The sequence below is a fragment of the Epinephelus fuscoguttatus genome, linkage group LG19 (genome assembly GCF_011397635.1).
Source record: "Epinephelus fuscoguttatus linkage group LG19, E.fuscoguttatus.final_Chr_v1".
NCBI classification, from domain to species: domain Eukaryota; kingdom Metazoa; phylum Chordata; class Actinopteri; order Perciformes; family Serranidae; genus Epinephelus; species Epinephelus fuscoguttatus.
The window spans coordinates 9450787-9465972 of record NC_064770.1 but is presented as its reverse complement, the minus strand read 5'-3'; the positions used below and the strand labels follow the sequence as shown (position 1 = coordinate 9465972).

The 15186-nt window shown below is 41.7% G+C and overlaps 1 long non-coding RNA gene across 1 annotated transcript; it reads left to right on the top strand.

Annotated features, from left to right (window-relative positions):
• The first annotated feature begins 2293 nt into the window (after positions 1 to 2293).
• Positions 2294 to 10127, top strand: LOC125879556 (uncharacterized). The gene is made up of 3 exons (XR_007447951.1): positions 2294 to 2394; positions 3499 to 3650; positions 10087 to 10127. It is a non-coding gene; the product is annotated as an uncharacterized LOC125879556 (long non-coding RNA).
• The last annotated feature ends 5059 nt before the right edge of the window (positions 10128 to 15186 follow it).

Below are 15186 nucleotides of genomic sequence, written 5' to 3'. Positions count from 1 at the left end.
CTGTCCCGCCCACCCTATAGGGACTTTCATGCTCTTTATGCTACGATAGCTGCTGGTGGCATCAGAAATAGCCTCTGGCATATCATAGCCTAGGTGCCTATGTATGATTTCTATCTGATGCCAAAATCACAAAATGCTGACAATGTTTACTTCATTTACTTGTATTTTGCAGCTCAGTAACACTGGGGGATTGAGTCCATGTTGGACAAATGAGCACCTCACAATTTACATCCGGTGCTAGTGTTCATTACCAATGCAGGGGTCATGTGTCCTTCATGCAGAGGCAAAAGTGAGGGTTTGAAGGTTGAGCTGGTGGTGTGATGAACACATCTGACTTTAATGCAGGAGCCTTTTTTAACCATAACCACAATATTCCGCTAATCAGTTAGCTGCCACAACCTTAACCATAGTTTATTTGCCATAATCCAGTCTTCCCATTAAGCTAATGGAATTGCTGGGCACTTTTTTGTTTTTGCAGAATCATCCTATTTTGTTGTTGTTCTCAGGCAGTAAGGTTGCTATTTGTGTGTTTCTGTTCTTTAAGTTGCCATTATGGTTTTGACAGTTCTTCTTATAGTGCTTCTGTGTGTGTGTGTGTGTGTGTGTGTGTGTGTGTGTGTGTGTGTGTGAGGTAGAGAGAGTGAATTCCCTCCAGCTGTTCCTCTGTGTGTACTGTGGGCTGTTATAGGACTCCACTGATCCTATTAAGACTCAGTTTATACACACACACTCATTAGAGGAGAAAATGACTCCACTCTCTAGATTAAACCAACACACACACACACACACACACACACACACACACACACACACAGAATACGGTCTTTTAGCCAAATGAAAGTTGCCATTATCACCAAATAAAGCCACACACTGAGACAAAGATGAACTTGTGCACCATGTTTCATGTTTAGGAGAAATTGTGGTGGTTATTGTGTCATAAGTAATGGATATTTGCCCATAGACATATCATTACTATCAATCTGCTGCATAGAAGGAAGTCACAAGATGCTAATGAGACCTGTCTGCCAGCCACAACATTTGCTGATGTTTTAAGATGTCAAGACATTCAGCTGTCTGACAGCCAGAAAGAGCTGCTGCTGAGTGTCCACATCATTTACTGTGTTCAATAAATAATCACACCACAGAAACATCTACATCATATCTCTGCTTTCTCTCATAGAAACTCCTAAGGGCCCCCATGCAGGAGTTTCATCCATCCATCCATCCATCCATCCATCCATCCATCCATCCATCCGTCCACCCATCTGTCCATCCGTCCGTCCATCCATCCGTCTGTCCGTCCATCCATCCATCCATCCATCCATCCATCCATCATCTTCTGATTACCTGAGCCAAGTCACGGGGGCAGCAAGCTAAGCAAGGCATTCCAAACATTCTTTGACCCAGCAACATTTTCCAGCTCCTCCTGGGGGACCCTGAGGTGTTCCCAGGTCAGATGAGATATGTAATCCCTCCCCAGTGTTCTCTGTGTCTGGGTCTACCCAGGACCCCCTACCAGTTGGTTGTAACCAGAAAACTTCTGAGGGCTCATTTATTCTCTCATCACGTACGAAAAGAGATCCATTCATTTCAAACACTGTAACCTCTAATGCCTACATACTTCCATGCAAAACAAACGAAGCAACGGTAGAGGAGGATTTACTAAGGTATCTTTATATTTAACAAAGGCAGCGTTGTAGACGACTGTGCTCTGTGAAGTCATTAAATACAGAATTTTAAAAAACTATATCACTGATCTGTTTTATTATGCCATTTTTAAAACGTGTTTGTCATGTCCTATTGTCCTATGCCTTACTTAAAATATAATGTACTGCCCCCATGTGGTACTGCTTTGTTGTCCATAAACTGTAGTAATACAGACGAAATGAACGCAGAGAACAGACAGAAGGCTCTGTTCATGTCCGTTTATGTATCTCACATTGAGTATAAATGAGCCATAACTGGACACAGCCAGGAAACATCCTGATCAGATGCCCGGCACGAATTTTCATTTATTTTAAAAATAGAGCCCTCCCCAGGTTGAAGTCTGGTGGAACTATGCCAGTAATAACATCAGGTCATCAAAGTCCATTTGCTCATTTCAAAAAAGCAGAGGTGGCAAAGGTGTAAGTTGTCCCCAAGAGGTGAGCAGAAAGAGTTGAAGCACAGACAAACAGATCTCGTCCAGGTGAGGTCTAATCAGTCAAACTAAGTGAGAACACCTGTGGAGGTGTATCAAGGGAAACAGGCCTCTCTCTCAGTCTGTGTTCTTGTCATCAGTCCCAGGTACTGACCCAATTCAAAGTCCGCATTTAAGCAAGAACAGTCCAAATGCCCAGGCTGTTCTTGTTCTATCTGTTTGTCTTAGAATATTTTGGGTGGCTACATTTCCCAGTATGTATTTTGCATCAACTAGTGTCAGTGATGTTTTAGTCATATACATATCTGTTACTCTTATTGTGGCACCAAATTAAGTTTGGATATTTTTAGATCAGAGAGTAACCCTTTAGAGTTCATATATGTGGGTAATTTATCAAAAATAATACCTACTGATAATGTGCTCTGATGTTTTCAGAGATGTGAAGACTCACAGGTCAGTAGTCAGATCTCTTTGTTGCCAGGTTAGTTTGTCTAAAGGTAAAGTTCATGTCCAGTCAAGTCAATATTACTTGTATAGCTCAAAATTGCAAATATGCCTCAAAAAGTTATAAAATCTGTACAGCATATGAAACCTGTCTTTGGACCCTTGATTCAGATAAATGCCCCCAAAAAACTTAAATGGGAAAATATGGACGAGCAACAGAAGAGGGATCTCTCTTTCAGGATGGATTTAATTGTATTTAATTGTACAACAGCGCTGCCTCTGTGTAATTGCTCCTCATATGTGCAGATCTCTATCCATTTAGATAAGAAATACTAAATATATATATATATACATGAAACAAAGGCAGTGTAGTGTATGATATCAGGTTTCATTTTATTGTACATATACATTACAGTAAGGATCTGCTGACTGCAATTTATAGTCAACAAGGTTAAAAACTTAGTGGACCTTGTTTTAGAACAGGTGTAGAGGTGGAGGTGAGTTAAAGTGTCACCTGATCCCAGCTGAGCCACTAACATCAGCAACAACGCCACTATCCTGTGTACCGTAGCTTTCTGTTCGCTTGGATTTCACTTCTCACATTGACTCAAGGACTCCAGTTCAAACCTGGCCTAATCTGTGTTGATAACAGGCAGTAACGTGTGCTAGGAGGTCTGATCATAAGTGAATTGGGAGATGCAGAAAAAAATGCAGGAATATTCTAACAATTGGGGGGAAATTGCACACTTTCGCAAGTTAAATAGGAAAAGGTTGAATTACTATTGAGTGACAGCTCAAATGGTACCAATTAATAGTCAGTGAAGACTATGAGTGCAAGAACAGACAAAAAAACCTATCAATTTCCTCTCAACTTCATGACTCTTACTGTGTAAAAGTTGCATATTGTGTTTCAGACAGACAGACAGACAGGAGGACAGGCAGCAGGTGCAGGTTTGGATGGGGCTCATGGGGAAAATGCAACCTGTCACATGGACGTCTTTACTACAGATGAACGCCTCCAACAGGAAGTGATCAACATCTGGACTCCCTGCTGGAGACGTCAAAGGTGAGAGAGACACTCACTGCTCCTGACTCTGTCCTCAGGTGTCACATTTCTGCCTGTCACACATACATACACACACACACACACACACACACACGCACAGCAAGCTGATATTTGAGAGCTATCAGCGGCTCAGAGCGACCTTGGCTGAAATTGACTGCAGCCTGTGAACTGAAGTGGATGTTGTTTTTAATCAGAGTCAGCGGATCAGCTCTGTGACTCTGTATGACCGACATCAGCTCTCATGACTCGACACTGTGAGGTGGCAAATACTGAACATAAGCTCTCATTTGCACAAGATACAGATAGTATATGTAGAGGATATTGTACAGTATATCATATTCTTGATAGATTAATACCCCTCTGTACTGTCAGTGTATCCCTTTATCAGCTCACAGATTAGACTCTCAGGTTAGAAACTTGTTCAGGTTAATAAATAAAGATCCATGGTGTCAGATTGAATGTGATTTGTTTGTAAATTTTTGAAGCTGATCCAGGCTCAGGCTTCAACAGTCCCATAACATCTTGCATAATGGATCAAAAGTAATTTCTTTTATCCAGACTGCCTGTTGAACTTATAACTTGTGTTTAATTAAATTGCTCCGCAGGCTGACATGTTGCACAAGAGGCACTGCTGATTATTTTGGGAACACTGCAGATAAAACATGTTTACAGGCTCTTGGTCTGTTTGCACCGCTCACTGTCAGTGTGAGGTGGAGAGTAACAAAATACATTTACTTAATACATTTACCACGATTTAGAGGATCTGGTATTTTCCTGGAACTTTCTCACCTTCTCTTTTTTCCTATCAAGAGGAAATATCTGACTGCTTTGGTTAGAAGTTATGGTACAGATTCTGATTTTATATTCGGGATGAGACAATTGTTTAGAATATAAGTGTAATCTTTTTCCCCCAACTTTACATCTGCCATTCTTCTCCTTCATTTTCTCTTTATTTTTGTGTTCCTTTTCTTCCCCCTTCTCTTCTGATCTGAAAAACTGGAGATACTTAAATGGATAGTGCACCCAAAAATGAAAATTCAGCCATTATCTACTCACCCATACGTCGAGGGAGGCTCAGGTGGAGTTTTAGAGTCCTCACATCCCTTGCGGAGATCCCAGGGGAGAGGGGGTAGCAACATAACTCCACCTAATGTAGGCTGATGGCGCCCCAGATTCAAACGTTCAAAAACAAGTGTCCAAGTGTCCTGAAGCCCCGACATAAAAAAATGTTTGGAAAAACGTCATTTGAACTCTGTTTTTAGCCTCATTGTAGCCTGTAGCTCTAACTGCCTCTCTGTGGACCGCGCTCACGTGTGCAGCTTGCGTGTGAGACCAGCGAAAGTATGTGAATACATGAAGGCGGTTTTTCCAAACAACTTTTTATGTCGGGGCTTCAGGATACTTGGATCACTACGATGAAGGGGGTGTGAGGGGTCCTTAGTGATGGAGTCTGCCTTTCTTTTTACAACATGAGTGTATAGGTCTGAAAGTTCTATTTGAGGGGTGCCAGTGATTTTGGATGCATTTTTGATGATTCTTTTCTTGCTTTTTTCCGTGAGAAAAATTTACCAGGATGCAATGTTAAATGTGAGGACTGATTCGATGAGTAAATGGTATACTGCTGTTAAAATGTCCTGTCTGACGTTAAAACCTTTCAGCCTTCTCAGGAGAAAGATACACTGCTGGACCTTTTTGTAAACTCATCTGTATGCTGTGTGAAGGACAGGTGGTGGTCGATCTCCGTGCCCAGGTACTTAAAGATCGTAACCTATTGCACAACCTGCCCCCCAGGCTGAGTGGTCCAGAGAAAAACTGTGGGATGTGAGGTGTCTGGCGTCCCCAACAACACAGCTCCTTGGTCTTTGGTACATTTAATTCCAGGAAGCTCTCCTGCAGCTAGAGGACCATGGCCACCAAGGCCAGTGCTTTTTACATGAAAATGTTCTATTGTGTATGAGCTGCCATCCATGTGTGTACCCAAAAACTTCTGTCAGGTTGAGTGCACACAAACAGCTTCAGTTACATTGCGCATGTGTAAAACCCAGTGGTGGACTAAGTACACAGCTCTGTCACTTGAGTTACAGCACAGATAGGCTACTGTATATCCAAATATTACACCAATACAAGTGAAAGTTGCTGAGCTGAATTATTACTTGAGTTACTGGACTACTTAGAAAAAAACTTAAGTATCCAAAGTACTTTTTGCAGATCCATTAACAGTCCAAAACATAGCACAAAAACTGCAACTAATACAGGCACAGACAACTTTGTTTATAAAATGTATCCGTTTACATACCTTGACATTCTTTCTCAGGCTGGGTTGCGAATTCTTGTTGGCCGTGATGAAGTTTGTGCGCAGTAAATATGTTTTTTGCAGAGCAAACATTTAAAGCAATACGAATCATTCTTCATCTGAAAAACTTCAAACACTGACTTGAGGTATCTGGTGATGTGAGTGATCTGGTGAGAAATATTTATCTCCATTTGCTGCCATAGCCATAGTAACACCACATAACCAAATACAAGTGCCTGTTGATGACCATTCCTCTTTACCTGCCTCTACCGATGAGCTGCCCAATGTGAGTAGCACATGCACAAGGTGGAGGTACGGGAATGCCACTTTGACAAACCACACACAGAACTGCATGATCACAGTTTATGGACTTCTGTATTTTAGAAAGAAAAAAAATCATTCACTGACCACAAAGCAAAAGTGACAAGAGCCTTTGCAGAAATGTGGTGTAGACAAAATTATCAATAAATCAAATAAAAGTACAATATTTGTCTTTCTAATGTAGTGGAGTCAAAGCAACAAGTTTCAAAAAAAAAAAAAAAACCTCAAGCAAAGTACAGATACTCAAAAACTGTACTTAAATGCAGTATTTAAATAAATGTACTTTGTTACTATCCACCACTGGTAAAACCCTAAAGCTCCCATGGGTTCAGAGAGCGTGTCCAAGCCTTCATTTGGACATTCCTAACGAGCATAAAATGCAACACACTACGTTGTTATTAAAATAACTTGACTGACTGGTTTCACACAGGACATGAACAGCAGGCTCGCGGGTGAAAGTCCGGATGTAATGGATGGAGTTTGGACCCAAAAGCAACCAAGGGACAGGCAGAACAGATTTAATACACCACTTCAATAAATACAGAGAATGCAGACTGGTGAAGCAACAGAGAGAGTCAATGTTCAGTTTAAGAGCCCCCAGGGGAACAGGATCTCTCCACAGCTCTTTGCATGGAATGCTGAAGCAGCATACAGGTTAGGTGCCAGCATCCACCTGACGCCCACACACAGCGACAGTTCAATTGTGTGCAATGGTAATGAAAGGGGGCAGGCAGAGAGTGATGTCAGAAGAGCTGAGGTCCCAAAACCAGGAGCAAGGAAATAGTCTCTCTGATGAGAAGCCAGGTCTGGACAGGGGAAGCCTTGACAGCAGCCATGAAACATGGAATCCGGGGCACATACACAGGGGCGGAGTGTGCCACACAGCAAAGCAATCCACAGCAAAGAAGATCACAGGTGACTGACACAGTAAACTCACTTTGAAAAGCTAAGTTACGGTCTTTCCAGACAGCCACAGGAAACAGACGAACAGGAACCAGGAGGGCAGAAGCAGAGCTCATGGTCAAAAACAGAGGGCAGAGTGGTTTACTGGGGAGCAGATGACGCAGGAGAGTCAGCAATGGGCTGGGTCTATACTAAGGAAGCAGTCCGGAAACAGACACTGGAACGTCTTGCATGTAGGTGAAGATCAATTTTGCAAGAGTGTCTGTGAAGCGGGTGTCTTTGTAGTGGCAGGAGATAATGATCCACAGGTGAGACACGTTCGCCTGATGAGGTGGCCGTGGTGGACCGGCAGGAGTGGGAAATGTGTGGACAGACGATAGGCTGGGTGGTAGGTTGTGGAGACGAGGCGGGGTGAGTGGAAAATTACTGAATGGGCTCAGGAGATGACATGTATGGCAGATGAAAAGTGCCCACTGTGACACCGGAGTTTGTTTGACCCATCAACCTCATATGTGGGCTTTCTCACTCTCTTTTCTATAGTAGTTCCTGTAGAGCATCAAAAAATGCCACGGTCAGGTGGGTCTCATACTGCTGCTAAGGGAGCCTCTGTGCTTCGGTGTCTGACGCCAAGGACCAATGATCAAGCATTGGTATCTGATGATTTGGGAGTAAGATTGGGTTGATACAATATGGACGAAACCAGTGAAAGAACCCATGCAGTAGTTTTGGTGCACATCATTTTAAGTATCGGTACTATGGAATTTATTAATTTCTAAACAGTACCTGAATAACTCCAAGACATTAGATAATGATGAGTTACTGGAGAACAGACTGATTTAACAGTAGTGGTGGTACTTACTGCTCTCTGCTGCAGGCCCAGCCCTGATTGTCTACAGAAGGCAGCAAGCCTTCCCTCGCAACACTGGAACTACTAACAACTCGGTCTGGCTGCTGATTTAATCGTAGCAGCCCTAATAAGCTGCAAACAACTCCCTCCCCTCCCAAAGAATGCACAGCTTCGGCAACAAGATGCTCTGACCCTGAATGCAGCATCCTACAACTTATTTACATTGTGCTCGTATAGAGCTCTGAAGTATCAATACTAATGACTTTATATCATATGTTTCTTCTGTTTCAGTACATTATGCATGCAGCACTTTCACCTGCCTTTACTTGAGTAAATGATCTAAATCCCTCTTTATTGTTGTTGGTCACCTTGTTGGACACGATACCCCCTCTCATTTTCAGCAGCCATCACAAAATAAATAATAAATAAAAAAATGAACAGCAGTTTGCAGTGAAAATAACCTGCGAATCAATTCCACGCTCAGCAGATTTCTCCTGGTTGTGTTTTTCCAATTAAGTGACTGGATGGGTGCTCGGAAGGGGGAGGGGGATGTCTGAGGAGAGGCAAGTTGTTTATTTTGGCCAGTAAATGACATTTATGCAAATTCCCTCAGGATGGATTGCTGACAGAGGTGTGTGGCGTGTCAATGCGGACGTTTTAACAATCAGTCTGCTCTTCTGGACCTCAGTATAAATGGTTGGATTAAGTGACGGAGCAGCGGCAGTGCTGAGTCTTCAACTACATGACTACAGGAGTTGAATGAACCACATGATGTGAAAGTTTGAGACTGAGGCTGAAATGACCACATTCAACAGAAAAGACACGAGTTCTGAAAGCTAAACCACATCATAGGTGCATTTTCTGGTCTGATCAAGTTAAAGCAACTTACACTACAGGTGAAAATAAGATGACTGTGTGAAAGTCACCTGCTCTGTAGAACCTACTATCCACCATGACCTCTTCTCATTTCGCTTGCCTTTCATTTCTGTGTGACATGGAGTAAGATACATTAAGTTTTCGTCGTGACCCCATGTCCTTCAATCACATTGAACATTAACCTGCAAAATTGTGAGTTCCTCGAATGTCCGGCCAGTTCTGAGAGATGGCTGGATTGACTTTCCTCTTTTATAACTGTAGGTAAAAGCAGGAAAAGAGTAGAGAAGCTGATTGGCTGCAGTGAATGTATGGACAGTGACAGACGTAACGGTAAAATATATAATAAAACGGACAACTGCCCATAGTTCCGACGGCCCAAAATTCGGAAACCTGAACGTTAGAAAAACGCCCCACTGGACCCATTTCTCCAACAGCCCATTATCCTAAAAACAAATGCTCATTGCTCTGGAGATCTGTTTCTCAGAAAATACACATTGTCTGCAGTTAGACAACTCTATTGCCAGAAAAAAAATGTTCGCATTGTACATTTCGGTAAACCACAGATACCCTACATTTGTCATCATGCTGTGGTTAATGTGTGGTGACATTTAGGCACAAAATCACTTCATTATAGGAAATAGGGAAAGATCATGATTTGTCTTAAAATATCCATTTTTAGTGGCACAAAAGACACTTAAAAAGCTGGGATGGGTTGGTAAAAAAACACCCAGGTTTGTTAGCTCAAGTGCATTTTGGACTAGTGAGACTTTTCAGCCATTGGAACAATGACATGGCACCATAAAATGCTGCTTAACAATTTTGCTGTTGTTAGTTTTACAGTGTAGCAATGCTGGCTCCTGCAGTTTGTGTCCTGCCTGTTTTGGCCACACTACAAGAGTGAATTTCATCTTGGTGACTTTGGTCTGACCTCACCACATGTAAACATTTTCTACCTGTCCACACTCAAAGTCAGAGTGAAAGACCTGCAGTCAGCCTCCTCAGAGCTGCAACTCTGTGGCTTTGTCTTGACACAATGAATTGTACAAATGTGGATAACGGTCAGGCTGTTTAGAGTATGTCACTTAGAGTTAATCAACTCTAAAAGTGTTTAGGACAGGTGGTGGCATGATTTACAATCATACCTAATATATCCTTTATATCATTCAAAATAAAATATTTGTGTGTTTTCTTGCTAGATTTGCTCACGGCTCACAAGATGCTGAAACTCTTGCTGCAGCAAGTGGGCAGCACTCCACGGAAAAGTGACTGACGTCCAGTATGAACCCAGCGTTATGCTGCAACAGAGGAAATAACTTAATAATAAAGCAAATTATATGAAGAATTCCTGATGACTGATAACAAATTTCAAAGTGTCTCCCTACGTCTTAACTCCAAAAAATATTGCACCATCTGTCAAGTAGCTGAAAATTGCAGCTGACACATCAAAGATGAGGGACTCTAAAAAGAATGTAAAAAATAAGAACAATCAGAAAAAGCTCTTTCAAAAGCCTTATAGGAGAGTGTGAGTGTTTGACTGATCAATGAATCATGAAACAGCTGCACCTGAAAACAAACCTAGCTTAGCTACACAAGTTTTGTTTAATGGCAATATTTCATCTTGGGAAAACTTTTCCAGAAGGACTGAAAACATTTCTTATCTTCAAAAATCTGGTGTTGGAAATTATTTAAATCATAGTCTAGCCGGTTCCCAGTGAGTGCTGGTAGAAAGAGCCCCACTCAAGACTGGCTGTAATTTGTGGTGCTGCACTTATTTGTAAAGGTGGTAGTTGTGTGAAGAATGAAGAAAATGCACCTGTCCAATCACTGTGTGATGAAGTGGTGTGATTGTCAAATTGCCGGTTTTGGAAAGTCTCAAAAAATTGTTGCACACAAGCCCCCTGCTCCCCGAGACTGAAGGTCTGAGGGTGTCAAATGCTGTTCAATGATCTGACAAACACTTTTTTTGAAGCATAATAATAATGTAACACAACTTGAAACTGAGAAAGGACAGTCATGGAGTGTCAGAGACAGACACAGACTCTTTTCCATTGCGTGGTACATCATGGTTTGAGTCAACTTGACTTGCTTGGAACCATTCTTCTACATCAGCTTACCTTATTTTTCTGTAGTGGTCTGCCAGAATGGAGATGGATAGTACCTGGTGCATGGTACTTTTTTTGGTACGACCTCAGCTGAGATTCCAAACGAGCAGAGCTACAAGGTGGGGTTAAAACAGACCATTGATTGGTCAGAGAGAACCTTATCTTGCCTGACACAAGACTTCCTGCACAAATCTGCCATTTTTTAAGTTGGAAAAAACAATGTCATGGTCAATTGACGAAGTGCTAAGTGGCTAAGGTTTAGTTTAAGAAGGGGGAGGCTATAATCAAGGGAGACACAAACTTTATTATTAGTGTCTTTTTGGACAATATTGAATAATTGAAAATACACAACAATTATAATTAATTGTATACACATACAATTTATTTATTTATTTTTACCAAAAAAAAACCAACAACTTTATTCAGTCTTAAATAGTAACTGCGTCTCATTTTGTGAGTGAGAAAACCCCAAAACCCAGGCCATAAAAAGTCAGTATATCCCAGGCAACACTACACTGCTTCTTTCTGAGCACAAGGTAATAACTGAAAGTGACTCCATTGAGCTCCTTAAGATTTTTATGAATTCCACTTTTCTCTTTTCTACATTGTTATGCTGGTTGGACAGTAAAGGGTCAGTTCTTGGAGAGAGTTTAGTACGAAAATAAACTTGAATCCATATAAGTGAGGGGGACGTGTCCTCTTCATCCCCAGTGGAAATTACACCCTCGCTTGCATTCATAAGGTGGACACAAACACTGCTCCAGACAAAAGCTTGTGTCTGTTACATGTGTAAATAGTCAACATTTTACAAACAAGTTTGTCAAAATTTTCGAAAAACTTTATCAGGTGATAATAGGTTTTTCTGCCCCCTAGTGGCCAGTGAAGCTATTAATGCAGCTTTAAGCTTTAGAAAGGTTGTGTTTACTCTCAGAATCAGCTGGTGAACCTGAATGTTTTTAAAAAGAGAATGAGATTAAAAGAGAGAACCAGAGCAATGGCAGTCAGACAGCTTGTTAATCCTCTCTGTGACTGGCTTCTTTAAGCTGCAGAGGAGCTCTGTGCATGCATGAATATCAGTCCATCTGTCTGTCTGTGGGCCTGTCGACACACTATAACTGTATTCAATGTGTGTGTGCATTTGCAGCCAACACCCCAGCTCATCCCCACGTTTTCCTGATTTCCCTTCGGTAAAGAACTGTGGCTGTGTGCTGACCTGCAGCTCATTATACCCTCTGCTGAACCTCCTCTTCATGCTTCCCTCTCCTAATCTAATGGGACTTTCTGTCTGTCTATCTGTCTCCGCCAGCCATCCGTATCAGGGTTCCACCAAAATGACTTTCTGAAGGCCAGTGCCAGTATTTTCATTATCTTAAGCCATTATCTTCGACCGTTTTTATGCCAAAAGTTCCCCCAAATTACAAATATGTTTCCCTGAGAATTCTTATTCTTGTTGAAGAGGAGAAGGCCCCTGAATATGAATTCAAGCCATAATATATTAATATATGTATCAGTGTAACTGGGGGGCTTGTGCAAGGACGTTTTACGTCTGGGTGGAGGAAGTTAAATTGAACTAGTGTGACACAAACAAATGTAAACTAACGATGCAAACTAAATGTTGCCTGCTGTGAGTCGATACCAAACGGACATTGTGGATGGTTTTAATTGGTTTCACAGAACTTTTATTAGCTTTAAAAGGGTTGATGGGAGTTGCACACACACAGTGCAAAGAGATTAGAAACATTTAATAGTATGCGATGGTTTTGGACTGATTCAGAGTCAGTAGAGTTTTGGTCACAACGACACTTTGAAGGACAGCAAGTTTTATGTGTGTGTATATTAAAGCTTGATATATCTTCTTCCTCTATGACGAAGAGCTCCGTTGTTGTCCAAAAAATATTTAAACACATCAAAGAGCCAAACTGTTGCACTGAGGGATAACAAATATGATGAGATTATTGTTCAATGTGATGTTGATTGGCCACAATAATGGTCATCACGTGTCCACGATAACAGAGTGATATTCAACTCAAGTTATTCTAATGCCCGTCATGAATTTTGTTCTACATTCAGTCACTCTTTTTCTGTTGCTTTCTCAATGCTCCACTGCATTGTTGTAGCCCATCAAAAAAACTAACAACATGCTGGCATATTGACGTAGACTTTATAATAAGGATGGACGACATGGCAGCTCCCCAAAAGTGAAGCTAAAACATCTCAATCTCCCCCTGGTGGCTGGTAAGGGTCATAAACCTTGCCCCCTCCATGTTAGCGGATGGGACCTGAGACTTGAGCCAAACTAAAAGATCAATAACACGTCAAATAAATTTTCTCCTGAGATGGTTTCTGTCATTTTAGGTAGTTCTTGTGATGCTGCTGTATGCTCAAGGGTTCATTTTCCTGATAAGTTTGGTTAAGTTACTGTATTTGATGTCATAAAAAGGGGGGTTGACATCAGGATTGACAGCTGTGTGTGTCAGTTGGTGTGCTTGTGATCAATGGCACTGCTTGCACTTGGCTGGATGGGTGCATGGGCGGAAACTCGATACAGCAGAGATTGGTAATGCGCAGACTGTGACTCTAAATGATGTCACTATCACAAGATGGCAGCAACAGTTACAACCGTAACCAGGATATTTTGGCTTCATTTTTGTTCAGTGGGACAAAGTGGAGATGTGTTGTCTATCTTTACATACAGTCTATAGTCTGACACTGTACATAACAACCATATACTGTATAAAATAGGCTGACCAAATGTCCTCTTTTGCCCGGACATGTCCACTTTTCACGTCCTATCCGGGGCGTCCAGGGGGTGTTTATAAATTGATGATGTCACACAGTTGTTATGGTTACAGGCTATTTAACAAGCTGGGCGTGCGCCGTGGGTGCTCCACGGAGAGGGAGTCCTCCGTGTTTGAGATGGGAGTGGGCGGTCCGAGGCTTCCAGCAAGGGGAGAGGGAGAAATAAAACAAAATACAAAAAAAAAACCCAAAATAATAATAATTTATTTTATTTTAAGCATTTAATCAAGGCAGAGGCAGGCTCCCTCGGACTGCCCGCTCCCATCTCAAACACGGAGGTCTCCCTCTCCGCGGAGCACCCACGGCGTTTCCAGAGGTAGAAACAAACAGCCAATGTGTGTGTGTGTTCTGTTCAGGTGTTGTCACATAAATAACAGTGCCCAAGCAAAAAAAGCTTGACCTGAATCCGACCCGAGCCCAAATACAATTTATACATTTTTGACCGAACCCCGCCCAACCCGTCGGGTAGGCCTACCGTCGGTACCCATTGGGCTCAGGTCGGGTAGTCACACTCTAGTGTGTGAATGTGTCCCCTATCTATAGGGGCTTGTCAGAATTTCTGTCTTTGAGAGATATTATTTTGTAATATAACTGAATTTTCTATCCATACATATAAACTTTAAATATATTAAAATTATAAGGCATCTTTGAGTAAACTGCAAGTATCATTTAAGTAGGCTATCTCGTGGCCGGGCCGAGTCTCCTCTTTTTTGGAAATCAAAATATGGTCACAGTAGTATAAAATAATGGATGGAACTACTATGACATCACCCACTGGTTTGTGGATTCCCATTTTGAAGCATCAAGCTTGGCATTTTGGGCATTACTATCTTGGGTTTTTGTTAGCCAGAAGTGACCAAACTTGGGCGAGAGGCTGGCACTGTGGAGGAGCAAAGGGTGGATCTCACTCACAGACTGTAGTGAGAACTCTTAGACAGCCTGTCACTCAAGTGGCCCTGCTTTTAAATATGCATAATTTTAAGCCTTATTAAAATGTAAACAAATGAGTTATATACAATTTTTGTGACTGCAATCAAACTTTGATCGGATTTGATCCTGAAAATGGGATAGTATTTAATTTTTTTGCCAGCAGGGCACAGCCATCTTTCAACAAGCTAGTTGGTACTGACTGAGTACAACACTGTACCTCAGACTACTTAAGTGTTGATACAATGGAATTTAAGAGTTTTGATGAGATACAGAGAACCAGAGACAATGTTAAAAAACAATTGACTATGCTTTTTAGAGACAGTAAGACCAAATATAGTGGTAAGACCTTTACCCATGAAGTTGGACAACAGTGGCCAAAGTGAAATAGAAGAGATGCCTGAACATGACTTATGTTTCAATTAAGGTGTCAGACCACAACAGCAACATGAGATGCTTATAACTTTA